The sequence below is a fragment of the Sphaerodactylus townsendi genome, linkage group LG04 (genome assembly GCF_021028975.2).
Source record: "Sphaerodactylus townsendi isolate TG3544 linkage group LG04, MPM_Stown_v2.3, whole genome shotgun sequence".
Classification (NCBI taxonomy): domain Eukaryota; kingdom Metazoa; phylum Chordata; class Lepidosauria; order Squamata; family Sphaerodactylidae; genus Sphaerodactylus; species Sphaerodactylus townsendi.
In genome coordinates, this window is record NC_059428.1 from 72,487,760 (window position 1) to 72,502,261 (window position 14,502).

At 41.4% G+C, this 14,502-nt stretch overlaps 1 protein-coding gene across 4 annotated transcripts in view; it reads left to right on the forward strand.

The window, feature by feature from the left end:
• The first annotated feature begins 457 nt into the window (after positions 1-457).
• LOC125431617 (norrin cystine knot growth factor NDP) overlaps positions 458-14,502 on the forward strand; it is a 42,024-nt gene continuing 27,979 nt past the window's right edge. For 3 of the 4 annotated variants that reach the window (XM_048494590.1, XM_048494593.1, XM_048494589.1), the window contains exon 1: positions 458-666. The gene's annotated coding sequence lies outside the window, so the exon portion shown is untranslated. Of the gene's footprint in view, positions 667-2,473; positions 2,570-14,502 lie in introns of all 4 variants that reach the window. The other variant, XM_048494591.1, reaches the window with a different exon arrangement.

The window sequence follows — 14,502 nt, forward strand, 5'->3', positions numbered from 1 at the left end:
AACCTAGCATCAGTCATTCAAGCTGCTGCCCAGACAGTCATTTTACCAGTGAAGGAAGCTACAGGCTTACCAAAACAAATGTGAGTGAATTGTGTGATGGGAGTTACAAAGCTTATGTTCTCACAAAACATATTTCCTTTTAATGACATGTTGCAAATTGTTAGCAGAACTCTAATGAGCATGTACCCATGCAAAGTGTGCATGGCATTTACTTAGGACAGAATTCAGTTTAGAACCTGAACTCCACTGCTTTCTAATGCTATGACACCAGACATCCCAAATTTCACTTTATTTGCATCCACTTTTCCAGCTCTCCAATGAGAAGTCTCTGCATATGGGAGCTTGACTTGTGGTGTTTAGTGATTTCTCAGATAACAAGAGCTTCACATTTCTGTGGAATTCCCATTTGCTTGTGAGCTGCTGCTGCCGCTAGCCTGATTGATATATGACTGCAATGGCACTTTTCCATTTGACATTCTCTCTCTCTCTCTCTCTCTCTCTCTCTTGCTTAAACAACAGCCCTAACTTTTGTGTGTTGCAAATATAAAAGGGAAGCCATGTGACAGAGGGACAGAAGAACAAAAGCATTTGGAAGTAACAAGACCTCTTTTTAGCTCTCACAGTTTAGAAGTCCAAAAGGAGGCGGGAGCAACACATTTTCCAAAGGTAAGTCAGCATGGAATTAAGAGCTTTCTATGGAACATAAAATATTTCAGGAGCTTAAAGTTAATTTTTCTTCTGATTTGACATCTCTATCATCTATAACTGGACTGTTTCATTGTTAATGCACAAAGATTTAAAAATTACCTAGGGGTTTGATGTTTGCATCTTCTGATTACCAATGTGCCTTTAAGTTTAGTCTCTGCTCCAGATGCAAGTGTACAAGCAATGAGGAATGAATGGTGTATCTCAAAATAAAATAGTTGCAATAAATTAATTTATTCTTGAACACCCCCCCCCCCCCAAAAAAAATATGTGCTGACTTCTTGTGGCTTTAAGCTGGCACTTATTTATAGTAGATTGAAGTAGAAGAGGAAATATTAGAATGTTGTGGATTCCCAGAGTGTGAGGGTATTTTCTGTACCTTCTTTGCCCCGTTAAAATGGGATTTTAGGAGCACAGGCAAAGCTTCTTGTTTAAAAGGGAGATTTTTTTTTTTGCAACTCGTGTATACTGATCCTTTACCAGTCATCTCTGGAAGTGCTTAGAACAGTTTGAAACAATAAGCAATATTTAGTTGTAGCTTTGTAGGACACCCTCTACAAGAAATGCCTTTTTGCTTTTGTTGTATGTGTGTGGGGGTGTTCTTTTTTCTTTACCTTATTATTTATCCAAACCCCTGGGGAGTTTTGCTGTGGAGTACACAGCACTGGTTATGGATTAGGATGGATTTAATATGTGCTTTTGATTGGTTCAAACCTGTGAGGAAATCCACAGTGTTTGTCTTGGCTGTAGTACAGAGGAGATATATTGAGCAGCCGGCTTACCCCTTCAGTACAACCAGTAATGCACTATGGCTATCTGTTTGGCAGATCAAGCCAAAGGATGCTTGGGCAAGGGGCACGGCTTTGAGGAACAATCTGCAGCGCCTCCAACATGAGCTTTTCAAGAAGTCTCTGCTGCTTTGGAATCATTATTTTGCTTTTGATTAAATTTTTTCCCTTAAGAGTACCATCACCATGGGAGACAGAAATTAACAAGGCTTTAAGACAAGTCTAATTGTGATGTGAATATTAATACATGAGACATAATGGTTGTGCTCAGAGGGAGGTGATTACAGAGGAGAAATCTGCCAATAAAACTTTATTAAAAACCAGCAACAACTCCCTGATATGAAGGTGAATATAATAGTTCTGCGAAAACTTAAGAATACTTAATAGCAAAACGCATCACAAAGTAGGTTCATGACTCTGTCTCCTTAAGCCTTCAAACAGTTGGAATTGGTTGAAGATCACGGGCAAGAAAATGTTTTCTAAAAATTGCATTTGAATTTGACAGAGCTGGCTGTCCTGTCAGTTTGTACCTAAGTTGTGCAGTTCATAGCAAAGCAAACAAACAGAATGGACAGTATATATACATTTAAATGAACTGTACGAAGATGTTTTGAATTTGAACAATGCCATATTCATGCTTGTCTTCCAATGGACAACAAGAAATCCAACATTCTTGTTAAGCATTATTGCACCGCCCCCTCTTTTTTCTTGCAATTGGTCTTCTAATGGAAGCAACCAAAGAGAGTACGGTAATAGAATTACAAAATAGGATTACTTAAGAAACACTTCTAGTTTATTTGTTCTGGAACAAATTGGTCCAGAGTACCTGTTTTTGAGTGAAGTTACAGAGATGGCTGTACTCAAAACTAACTGTTAGGGTATGAGTAGAAGCATGTCTAAAACTTTCAGAGTACTCATGCAGCTCAGATGTCCTCATACATGTGCTTGGAAATCATTATTATATGTTTATTCATATACAGAGGAAGAGGAAAATGCATCTGATAAATGGGTTATAAGAAGCAGCTTCCTATAGTCCCACTGACGGTCTAGAGGGCAGAGGCAAAGAGTTAGCACAGGTTATGGAAAATTACTTGTCTTTGTCATGCCACAGATGTTGTTTTATGAAGTGTCTGACTGATACATGTACATATGGACAGTTGAGAAGTACGTCACCAATTTTTTCAATTTGTGTCCTAAATTGTGTGTGCTACCATCTATGCTATCTCCTGAATTATATTCCTTAAGCTTTCCTTGTCTCTTAAACTGTTATGTGGCATTCAAGGAATGGTTTCTGAAAATGCACTTGAATAGGAAACATCAGTCGGATGTGAGGGCGATCTGGCTGCGACATCTGTCACCCCATTGATCGCCAGGGTTGATTCGGCTGATCTGGCTGGCTAGGCGGGTGTCCCCTACCTCCCTCACCGCTCCATGTGCGTCCCTCCCGAAGCTGCGCGCTCGGTGGAAGAGGACGACCATCCCAGATAGAAGGAGTGTACCGTTCTTCGGTCAAGGGTATACGATAGCTGCGCTCCCCTGCTAGAACCTCCAAACAAGCTCAAGGTCCAAGGAAACATCAGTCAGAAGACCCCCTGTACCTATGAGATTATTATCTCTGTTGCTCAAAGAAGCAGAACTATCTGCATAAGTTCTGTTACTATCTGTATAAGCTCTGCAGGTGTGAACTGAGTACTGTTCATGCAGAATTCAACATATCTTGGTTTTTTATAAAAGGCAAAAACATGATTTCTAGCAATTACTGCTTCGGAGACAGGCTGTATAAGAAGAGTTGGATTTATATCCCCCTTTTTTCTCGTGTAAGGAGACTCAAAGGGGTGTACAATCTCCTTTCCCTTCCCCCCTCACAACATGCACCCTGTGGGGTAGGTGTGGCTGGGAGAGCTCAGAAGAACTGTGACTAGCCCAAGGTCACCCAGCTGGCGTGTGTTGGAGTGCACAGGCTAATCTGAATTCCCCAGATAAGCCTCCACAGCTCAAGCGGCAGAGCAGGGAATCAAAACCAGTTCCTCCAGATTGGAGTACACCTGCTCTTAACCACTACGCCACTGCTGCTCCTAAGGAAATGCAAAGGGAAATCTCAGAGGAAGCATGCTGGAGCAGAGATTTTGAGTGATAAAATGGAAAAGATCCTTGCCTATCCTTCTGATGAGCAGAGGGAGAATCGGTGTTGAAAATAGAGAGAATTGTTTAGTGTGCTTAGTTTGCTGGGTTGCTGAATACCACATGCTTTGATGCTGAATTATTGGTGCAGAGGTTTGGTGTAGCAAATGATTCTAAGACAGAAAGTCAAAGATTGCTCTGCTTCAGGTATTTCATCCACCATGTTGGAGTACTAATGTAAAGCTATCCAAGTTTTATATTTGTGCCACTAATTCAATGTAATTTGTACATTGCCAGAGTGGGGATAGCTGACTTTCCAGCTTTGGAAAAACAGTCTCTGATGCTCTCCATTAGACCAAGGTTTAGGCTGTTCTTTCTCTGACAGAGATCCTGCAACTGTAAGCAAAGGCAATAATGTAACGGTGGAAAACCTTCTCCCTCTCTCTCCTTTTCTCAACCTCATCTGTGCCATGTAGAGATTCCTCAGAAGTTTGTCAGAAATCAGGTTTTAAGATGTCCTTTCTCTTTTTCCTGTCTTACTATACATTTGTGGAAAGTGCTGTCAAGTTGCAGCCGACTCATGGGAACCCCAGCAAGGCAGGTGATTAAGCAGAGTTAGTTTGCCACGGTCTTTCTCTAATGCAGTGGTTCTCAACCTTCCTAATGCCATGACCCTTTAATACAGTTCCTCATGTTGTGAGGACCCCCAACCCTAACATTTATCCATTTTACAGATGGAGAACACTGATGCAGAGAGTCTTAGGCGACCCCTGTGAAAGGGTCTTAGGCGACCCCCAACCGCTGCTCTAATGTGTCTTCCTTGGAGGGCTCCCTTCCAAGTACCAACCCTGCTTACCTTCTGAAATCTGATGAGATCAGGCTATACCATGCTGCCTTTCCTCCCCAATACATGGGGACATATGGACTAATAAACATGCAGTATAAACCTGCAATGCATGGGCTAATAAACATGTAATATTATCTTGGTTTCTCTTTTGACTGGCACCTCAGGAAACTTCCTTCCTTCTTTCGGTTCCAGTGAGCATTAACCATGTGAGTGCCTCCAACATCTGTCCAAGGTTCCAGGCACACGAACTAGGAACTATTAAAACTGAATTTACCTTTGTAGTTAGTGACTGGGGCGGTTTCCCCATGGACAAAATATCCTGGGATAGACCCAGGATCATATATCCCAGGGTGTTTTTATTCTGGTTTCTCCCTTTGCACGGCTGCCCACTTCCTTATCCCAGGATATATTGGCCGTGGGCAAAATTCCTTCGATGTGTGGGAGTCAGTGGGATGTATTGGATATAGTGGAAGATAAATCCATCACAGTTTTCAATTGGGTGTGTGTGAAGATATGAAAAGGGATTCTGTGGGGTGCTCATCTGAGGGCAATTAGAGGGAAAACCATTCTTTGTCTGAAGGAAGATTTGTCACAGCAGAGCTGGTAGATGGAGAATTTTAAAAAGGAGCATTTTGCAGTGCTGCTTTTACACACAGAGGGAAGAAGGCAGACCACACCAGGAGTGCAGGTAGCACAGTGATCTTTCAGGCATAAATGTCAGAAGCTGTGGCTGAGGCAGTATGTTAAACATGTTCAAAAACATTAAACGGAAACTAGTTGCTGAGCTGCCCTCTTCCATCCTGCAGTTCGTTCCAGAGAGAGGCATCATGATAACCAGTTGACCAGATTTTTTTTCATTGGAGAAACATACACATGAGATCAGGTTTACGAATTTGTACCGCACCTTTAGGCCCTATGTAGGGTTGGGTTCCCAATGTGGCTCCCAGCCATTCTAAAATAATGTAGAACATTTTAAAACAACGTAAAGAATAGTATCACTGTGGTACTTTTAGTTAATCAGACCAAAGATCCTCTGAAGTAGAAATGTATTGTACTGAATTGTCTCCAGAAGACATGAAGAAATAGTGCCAGCTTTAGCTTCCATGGAGGGAATTCTTTAACATGGGACCAGTATTTGAAAAATTTGTCCCATTAGGTTAGATTTTTTTTTACTTCCATGAATGCATGGTAGGCAGAGCTTTAAGGTACAGAAGCCCTGCCAGGAGGAAAAAAGTGTTCCCTCATACAAAAGTAAAGTCATTCTCTGCACTCAGACATGCAATAAAACAAAATTACCACTAGGGCAATACCTGGTGAAAGGGGCATTCCATATTTAGCTTGTAGAATTTACTACCACAGGATGTGGTGCTGGCCTCTTGCATAGACAACATTTTTTAAAAACCACAGATAAACCTATCCGGCACAGAGCTATTCATGTATATTAGCTATAATGTCTAAATAGAACCTCCATGTTCAAAGTCAGTATACCTCAGAATTTCAGTTGTTGGGGAACGGCTGTTGCCTTCATGCATTGCATTCAAGCTTGCCAAAGACTGCTCTTTTGAAATCAGAATGCTGTACTACATGAACTTTTTGGTGTTATTCTGAAAGGCTCTTCCTACATTCTTCTGACAATATGGTATCCATGTCAGGTGCCTGTCAGTTTTACTGACCAGAGCCCCTCCAGGTGGGAGTCACCATGGAGCAATTCATGCATGGCCAATCATAAAAAAATAGTTCAGGTTGAAAGAAAATATTCCCTTATTCTCTTCATGTCAAAATCTGAGTTTTGTCCTAAAGGACCAAAGTATGACTAATATCCTTTGAAATATTTCAACTGTCTTTATCTGTTTTGATTTGCATTTGTGCAGTCCACAGAAATATTTGCTGTGCCACCAAACAGCTAGTTAAAGCGAAATCTTGCAGAAGCAAGTTCTGTGCCAGTTTTCAGTTGTCTGTCCCTTGCCATGGCATTGACTATTCCATTGTTCTTGTAACCCGAGACAGGGCGGCTAAATACTTTGATCCAGCGTGTCTGTTTGAGTTGCAACTTCGTGTGTAGCTGTTTATGGGATTTATAGCTTACATATTGACTTCCATAATAAAATATAGCTAGGATTGTATGAGCTCATTTGTCCAATTCCCTGCAGACAATGACGTGGATCATGTCAATGTCTCACAATTCTGCTCACACATAGGGACGGAGAGAGAAAGAGAGAGAGAGAGATGCTGTTGCCTGGTCTGACTTAGGATCAGCTGTTATTTCCTTTTTATATGTGTCAGTGTGGAACATATTAAAATTTCTCAGTAACGGTATGCATGGAATCCCTCTGATGCCCCACCTCTAACTTAGCCGAACAATAAAAGCAAGGTTGTAGTAAGCCTTTGAGCAGCTGGTTGTCTATATATTCTCTCTTTTTTCACATAATCTAATTCAGAATAGAATTTGGGTAGTACTGGCACTACCCCTTCCAAGTCACACTGGCTGTTGTTCTGTTTGCTGGAATTTCATTGTGCTGCTCGTCTGATCACGGTGCTCTACAAATGACAGACAATGTATTCTTTCTTCTGAATGTTTTCCCCATTTGTCCATCAAATGCTAAGGCCAGCTTATACTAAGGACACTCTGAGCCACCAGGAATTCTACCATATCAATATATTCTCATGACAAAAAAACATCAATCATTGTTAGGTTATCTATTGATAAAGTTTTCATGCTTATTGTAACTGAGCTATAATCCTCTTTGGTGTGGCAACGTTGAGGGAGGGAGCATTGTGTTGCCCTTTAGTACATGCAAGTTTAGGATTGGAGTTAGTCTGGTTTGGCAAAGGTTAAACATACCATGACAATGACACACACATCTCTGCCATAGCACTGAAGCTCAGATTGAATGGAACATCATTCTTATTACTAGAAATAAATTGGCACCTCAGGACTTTAAACTGTTTTCACTCAGTACTTCTTTCAAGGAAACTTGCCTGAGTAAATTCCAGCTAAGAAATGAAAAGGCGTTACACCAGGTGTGATGCTCTACAGTAATTATGTTTTTTAATTTTTTTCAAAATCTACCTTCAATGTAAATCCTAGATGATTCTCAAGAAGCAGATTGTTTCCCATGTAAAAATAAATGAAAAATCTCTAACAATTTTGCTTGTGGCTACCTGCTATTCTCTGGATATGTTAAAATAGGAATTGTTACTTTGCTAGTGTAAATATTACTTAATAAATAGAATAATAAGCTAAAAATAATTGTGACAAATGTTTGTCTACCCTCCTCACTGATAAAAACACAGACTCGCTGTCAAGTGGCTATTTTCACAGATGAATATGTATTTTGATTATTTAATGCTATGGTGTTTGTAAAGTGCCATAAAGGCCCAGGCAACTTAAGGTGACCCTAGCAGGGGATCAAAATGAGAAATTAAGCAGAGGTGTGCTGAATACACACAAGGCATCTGCTGTGCAATGGGGGCAAATGTGAATTTCTGCAACATTTTTTCTATGGACATATTTCCTCAAGCCCCACTTTCACTTGCTATTCTCCCCACAGCAAGTGAGATTACTTCTAGCATGAATTTAATTTTGTTTTGCAGCCAACACAGGTAGATTTTGCCAGTGATCACAGCTTTGCCCCAGACCTCTTCCTTCCACCCATTGCCAGCCCACCTAGTCTCACCCTCACTCTCTTATTGCTTTGCATGCTTCCCCTTCACGCTCCCCCCTGTTGCCCACTTCTTCCACTTTGCTAAATGCTTGTATTGATACATCAAACAGCACAAGACACCCTCACTCTCTTGTACGACAGAAGGCGGGAGGAAAGGAGAGTGTGTGGGAAAGGGGAGGAGGGAGCGATGGAAGTTTTTTCAGCAGCCAACTCAGGCATTCCCCATACCTGCCATAGTGTCTGCTGGAATCTTCCAATACTTCCAGCCAGCGGAGAATGGGATGTCTGGGTGTGTGTGTGTTGTGGGATGGACGTTCCCTACTCTTTTCCATAGGCCAACAGTAAGCACCTCTCACTTCAGCAGCAGCTGAGGAAACTGTGCCATCCATCCCCTTCTCTCTATTGCTCAGACCTACTCTGGGATCTTTCTCCACCCTCACTACTGTCACTCCCTTTGCCAGCAATTACTCTATTGGCTTCAAATGTAATTTCCCTCTGCTGCAACAAAATAAAAAAAAACTCAACTGGTTTTAAGGGACTGACAGCTCCATCTTGCCAAAGCCTGATCATTACTGGCTATTATTGTGGAACAGTGTCCCCACGACCAAGACCAGCAGTTCTTTAAATTCTGATGTTACAAACAGCTTTGGCAGGACTTCCTGGAAGAAGCAGGAAAAGCTGGGAGATGAAGAATCACACATAACGGGAAGAGTCTGTATGTGTGTAGAAGAGGGATGTGGCCCCTTGCAAAGATGAAGGCTTTCCCCCTTCTCTCTAAATCCTTTTATCACTCAGGTCACCTTCCCTGTCAAAGCAGTTTGGCTTCAATGGCACATCTTGCCCCATTAGAAGCTGGGAAAGACAGGGCTTTCACCTAGTGCACCCTTCTGATTAAGTTTTCCCTGTGTGTGTGTAGAGGAAGGAAGGGGAACAGAATATCAGCAAGATCTGTACCTTTAAGGTTGTTGATGGGTGGAGTAAGGAGAAACAACAAAAGGAGAGGCCAGTTACTTCAGCAAACAGCAGAGGGGCAAGCACTGAGTTGTCTTCTTGCATGTAAACAGAGAAATAGAGGAGAGCCCTCTGTAAGCCCAGTGCACAGAGAACAGCCTTGAGGTAAGCATTCCCTGAGTGATCAGCCATGGTGTGCAATTGGCTTCCACTGCAGATTCTTTCTTAGTGGTCTTCCATCCAAGTACCGACCTTCTGAGATCTGTCAAGATCAGGGCATACTATGCCTGTTCCACATCCTGTCAACATTATTTAACTTAAAGTAATAATTGTTTACACAACATTTGGAGCTGTTTTCAAAAATACTCTCTCCCTTATCACCTATCTCTGATTGCACAGGATAATTTATTATGTCTATCCATTATTTACTGAGGGCTCCTAAGTGCCTCTGAGTGCTGTGTCTGTAGGACCTAAAATAATTACTGAGCAGTTTAGTGGCCAGGTTAGGATATGGAAGACCCAAGTTCATATCCTCACTCTGTCATGAAGTCTGTTTGGTGATCTTGAGCCAGTCACTAACTTTCAACTTAATCTAACTCTCACAGTTACTGGGAGGATAAAATGGGGAAATTGAGAACCATGTATGCATCTCTGAGTCCTTTGAAATAAGGGCTAGATAAAAAATGTATTAGGTGTGTTCACCAGATACCAAGACTATTCAGGTATATACCTTTTTGCATGTTGGTTCATATAGATATTTGGTATATGATCATATGGTGCCCATGTGCATTTGCCTGATTACCAAACAGAACAGAATAACATTAATCATGATATTTCATAATTAATTTGTGCTTCCACTTTTCTCTTCAAATAAAATACTTGGCAGCTGGTAGACTGAATAACATATGCATTTTAACAATTTTTAAAAAACTGGTGTGCAGACTGCTTCTTAAAATCAGGGAGTTTATCATTGTTGGCACCTTAGCACAAGGCAATGACAGCATTAGTCACTTGTTCCCACTGAAAAGCAGAACAAGTTCCTAGACTGTAGTAGCAGTTATTTTATTCAGGTCCTTAGGAGACTATTCAAAAATTCCAGGCAGCATGCAAAGAAACGATAAAGAAAGCCACCTTTTTGCCAAACAATGGTTTTATTTGAGAGCATGAAAACTCTTTGGGGTTTGTATGTGTGTGCGTTTGTGTGTGTGTTTCTGTTCCCTAGGCATGTATCAGCCAATCTGCCTCACACCTAATGGGAGGACAATCTTTTCCATTTTGGTTCTAGCTGGAGGACAGTTATTGCCCAAAATATCCCTGCCACTGAACTCAGCCTCTGAATTGAACAAAGAGATTTTTTATCATACCCTTATCTTAACAAAATCTGTGACTCCCCAACATGGTGATAACTAGTTCAATATTGCTAGTGAATAGTCTCAACATTTTTGCTGATTAGATTTTAATTCATCATTATTAAATTTCACCCTGCATTTCATGGTATCTAGACCCTGGTGTTTGGGGTCCTCTCCACCTTACTACAGAGATAAGATTCACCCATAGTGTCTGAAGAAGAGCCATGAAAGCTTATGCTAGAATAAAATTTGGATAGTCCTTCCCTAGATATTACAAAATTCATATTTATTTTTGAACTTAAGTTAATATTACTGAATTCAGTGATATTCCATAATTAATTTGTCATTCCACTTTCCCACCCAAAGAAAATACTTGTAGGTGTCAACAAAAGTAACTTCTGGTAGACTGAAAAAGCTTCAAATTTCTGAATCTTTGATTTTAGTTTTCAAATGCCACATATCATCTCACATTTGAGGAGGCCAATGGTTTCTGCATTAGAACAAGTGCTACTTAACTGCTATTTTAGGATGGGATTTTTTTTCTCTGTGTTAATAAACTGATGAATTGTTTGCTCAGATTCTTGTACATTCTGATGATTGATGGTGCCAAGGTACAGGATCAGACTGAAGACTGATAGAATGGCAACCTCATAGTAGTCCTAGATAGGACATTTTTTATGCTGGTCTCCTTTTATATGGAGGGCTAATTGTGCAGCAAGCATGGGCTATGCAGTCTATGCAGCCCTCTTCCACTACTTACACATGGTGATTCCATTGCAAGGTGAGTGCCTGACTGAAAGTATAGCTCAGGGGTCTGCAACCTGCAGCTCTCTCTCATGCTGACAGGGGCTGATGGATTTGTAGTCCATGAACATCTGGAGAGCCGCAGGTTGCAGACCCCTGGTATAGCTGTATGGATGCACTCAATGGGGTTTACCAAAATTAATAGATGAGGTCTCAGCCAAGTCTCAATTTAGCACAGGATGTCCTGTATTTTCTCTTTGACTGTGTAAATGGGGTTTGCTTGCCTAGAGCCTCTTCACACATCTTTACATGGAAGATACTTCTCTGAAAATAGAAATAGGTCTCTATGTGTAGATAAACCAATAATGAGCAACTGGGGCAGCCTTGGTGATTCTGGGCTTGTGCAAAAGTCCAGGATGGCACCCCAGAATCACTGCCACCTCACTGGCCCATTATGCATGGAACACTTCCTTTGGGGTTCTTAGCTGTGCAGTGGGACTGAGTGTGGTCTCCTCGCATTTCTCTGTTTACACACAAGGAGCCATACTCTGCCTGCCCTACAACTTGCCTGCTGAAATCCCGAGTCTCTGCTTTTTGTGGTTCTCTTAACTCTGCCCATCAACTCCTCCTTAAAGGTACAGATCTCATCACACCTAAACTTGCAAGATAGAGGGCTTTGTTAAAGCCCTTTAAATTGCAGTTATATTGATATACCTGCAATTGCAGTTATATCAGTATGCTAGCCCATTCCAAATATGATTTCCCCTCACCTAATGAAAGAGGCAACAATTCCCTGGACCTCATGCTGGTGAAGAAGGGGACCATGTAGATCCTTCACCCTTCCCATCCTCTCTCTGTCTCTGTCTCTCTCTCCCTTCCTTCCTGCCACTGCTGGAGAAGTGCAGTGCCACAGGAGAAGTGCAGTGCCACAAGAGAAGACAGAGGCTTGTTTTAAAGTAGAGGCTTGTTTGAAATAAAGTTTTTAAAAGCATCCCCCCTAGTCATCAGGGAGGGTGGCAGTAAAATGGGGAAAGTATGGTAGAGGCAAAAAGAGACCCTGCTTGCACTGTTCCTTACAAAATCCAACTCTCTGTTGTTATTGTATCAAGATATCAATATCATAATAGCATTTAGAGAAGCAGCAAGGAGCTGGCAACATGGAAGGAGGGTGAGGAGGAAGGCATGGAAGGTAATGCGAGGGAGTGAGAAGGTAAGATGACTGTGGCTGGAGGAAAGATGTCCGGGGCAAAGCTGTGCTTACTGGCAAATCTGCCCACTCTGGCTGCGAAGCAAATTAAATGTCATTCTAGAAGTGATCTTGCTTGCCATGGAGAGAATGGAAAATGAAAGCAGGGCTCGAGGAAATACTTCCATACAAGAAAACTTGCCATGATGGACATTCACCCACATCGTACAGCAACCGACACATTGTGCATAATCGTCAATAGCCTCCTCACCTCCAGGTCCAAACAAGGTGTAGTCCTTGTCCCAGGCAAGGTGGATAGGAGCAATCAGCAGGAGCCAAGCCCTAGACAGGGCAGGTGCAAATGGTGGTAGAAGCCTGCTCTTCTTTCTCTCCTTCTGAGATGGATGTTGAGGGTTTATGGATTCTCCCACACACAAGGGCATATCCCAGGCCAGCTGCCACTGCTGTCTATTGACTAAGACTGCCCCACTGAGCAACAATCTTGCGCACCAATTTTCCATTTTGTTTGCAATTTAGTGCATACATACAGGGTTCAGTATACACTATAACTGACACACAGGTTTCCTGAAAATGCTCACACTGAAATGTTTTCCATAGGAATTTCACTTGATAGGGCTTAACACTGACATGTTGCAGGAAGCTGTTTCTTCTTGTGAACTCTCTGTGGTGAGTACCAGCATCCAGTATGTTTGAATACAAATAAATGGCATTCGGGTCCAACATCACAATAACTGTAAATGAAGTATTGCTGCTTTACTGGAGTCCCCTTGGTCAGAGATGTTTGCTTTTCATTCCCCCACCCCCACCCCCCTTATTGAGTAAGGCCTGTGTGGATTTACAGTGCAGTCCTGAACTGAGTAACAGCCTTCTAAAGCCATTGACTTCAATGGACTTAGAAGGGCGTCGCTGTGTTTAGGATGTACTTCCAGTTACACTTGCAGATACCCAAACCTTTTATTTGTGAATAAGAGGAAGCTGACAAAATCTGGGATTACTTGAAAAATTGTAAAAGTTAACAAAAAGCCTGAAGCCATGACATCCACCCTCTCTGCAGCAGGCATTAAAAACAGGATACCAAAAGAGGTTGGCATCAACGTTTATTTTTCTCCCAAAAACAAAAATTGCAGAAAATGTGCAGGCTTTTAATGGTTGTGACAACTACAACCCTTATCCAACGGTTATTTTTTTTAATTGCTTTCAAAGTCAGTGAGAGAAAAAGAGTTCAGAAGTGATAAAAGATATCTTCTAGGACCAACTAATGTCACTGGAATGACTACCTTAAGATAGGCTCAAAACTTTTCTAGAGAGCTACAGAGGGACACTGTCTCTGTATTGGAAATGCCTAGCAGTCAGAATTGGGGTGGCAGAGAGGACACAAGAAGTAAGGCGACCCATACTTAATTTCTGGACAATTGTACCAAAACCCCCCACATTTTCTTTGGCAACAAATTGTTGTTTATACAATACTGGATTAGTATGTTTAAATAGCAGTCCAAATCTTCAACATATGTAAAGCAGACTACTTCTTCTGAGGCCAGTGCTGTTCTGCCAATTTACATCAGGAAGGAGCTAGCTACAAATGTTGAATTTGGTGTCTACATGAAAATTTATGTTGGGTGGGAAGTAATCTCCGTTTGTTTGGAAATGTCTTATACATTGCTTCAGTTCTCTATTTTCACCTCTTTCCCTCTGAGTGAATCACAGCTGCTTTATGACTTCATCAGGCATTTTAAAGTTAGACTACAATGTAGGGCGAGGGTTCCAAATGCACTGTTAGACTAATATCATTGTCTGTTCAGTCATCAAAAGGGCAGAAGTACTTAAATAAGGAAACATGAGGAAGAGGGACTGAAACAAACTTGTGGCAATAATATGTATGTACAGATAATGGGCATCCAATGGATACTTCTTCCACACATGCCACCTGAGCTTTTTTCTTGTTTATATGACTGTGCCTTGTGACTACTGATTCCAAGAGTTATAAGACTTCACTAGAGTGTGGATTGTGGCACTGAATCAGTGCTTAGTAGTTTGTGTGGAATCTTTGGTCAAATTCACATATGCCATTTTTCGTCTCTTTCCTCATGATTGTATGTGTGAAAAACAGAACTACAGTTTTTTTTGT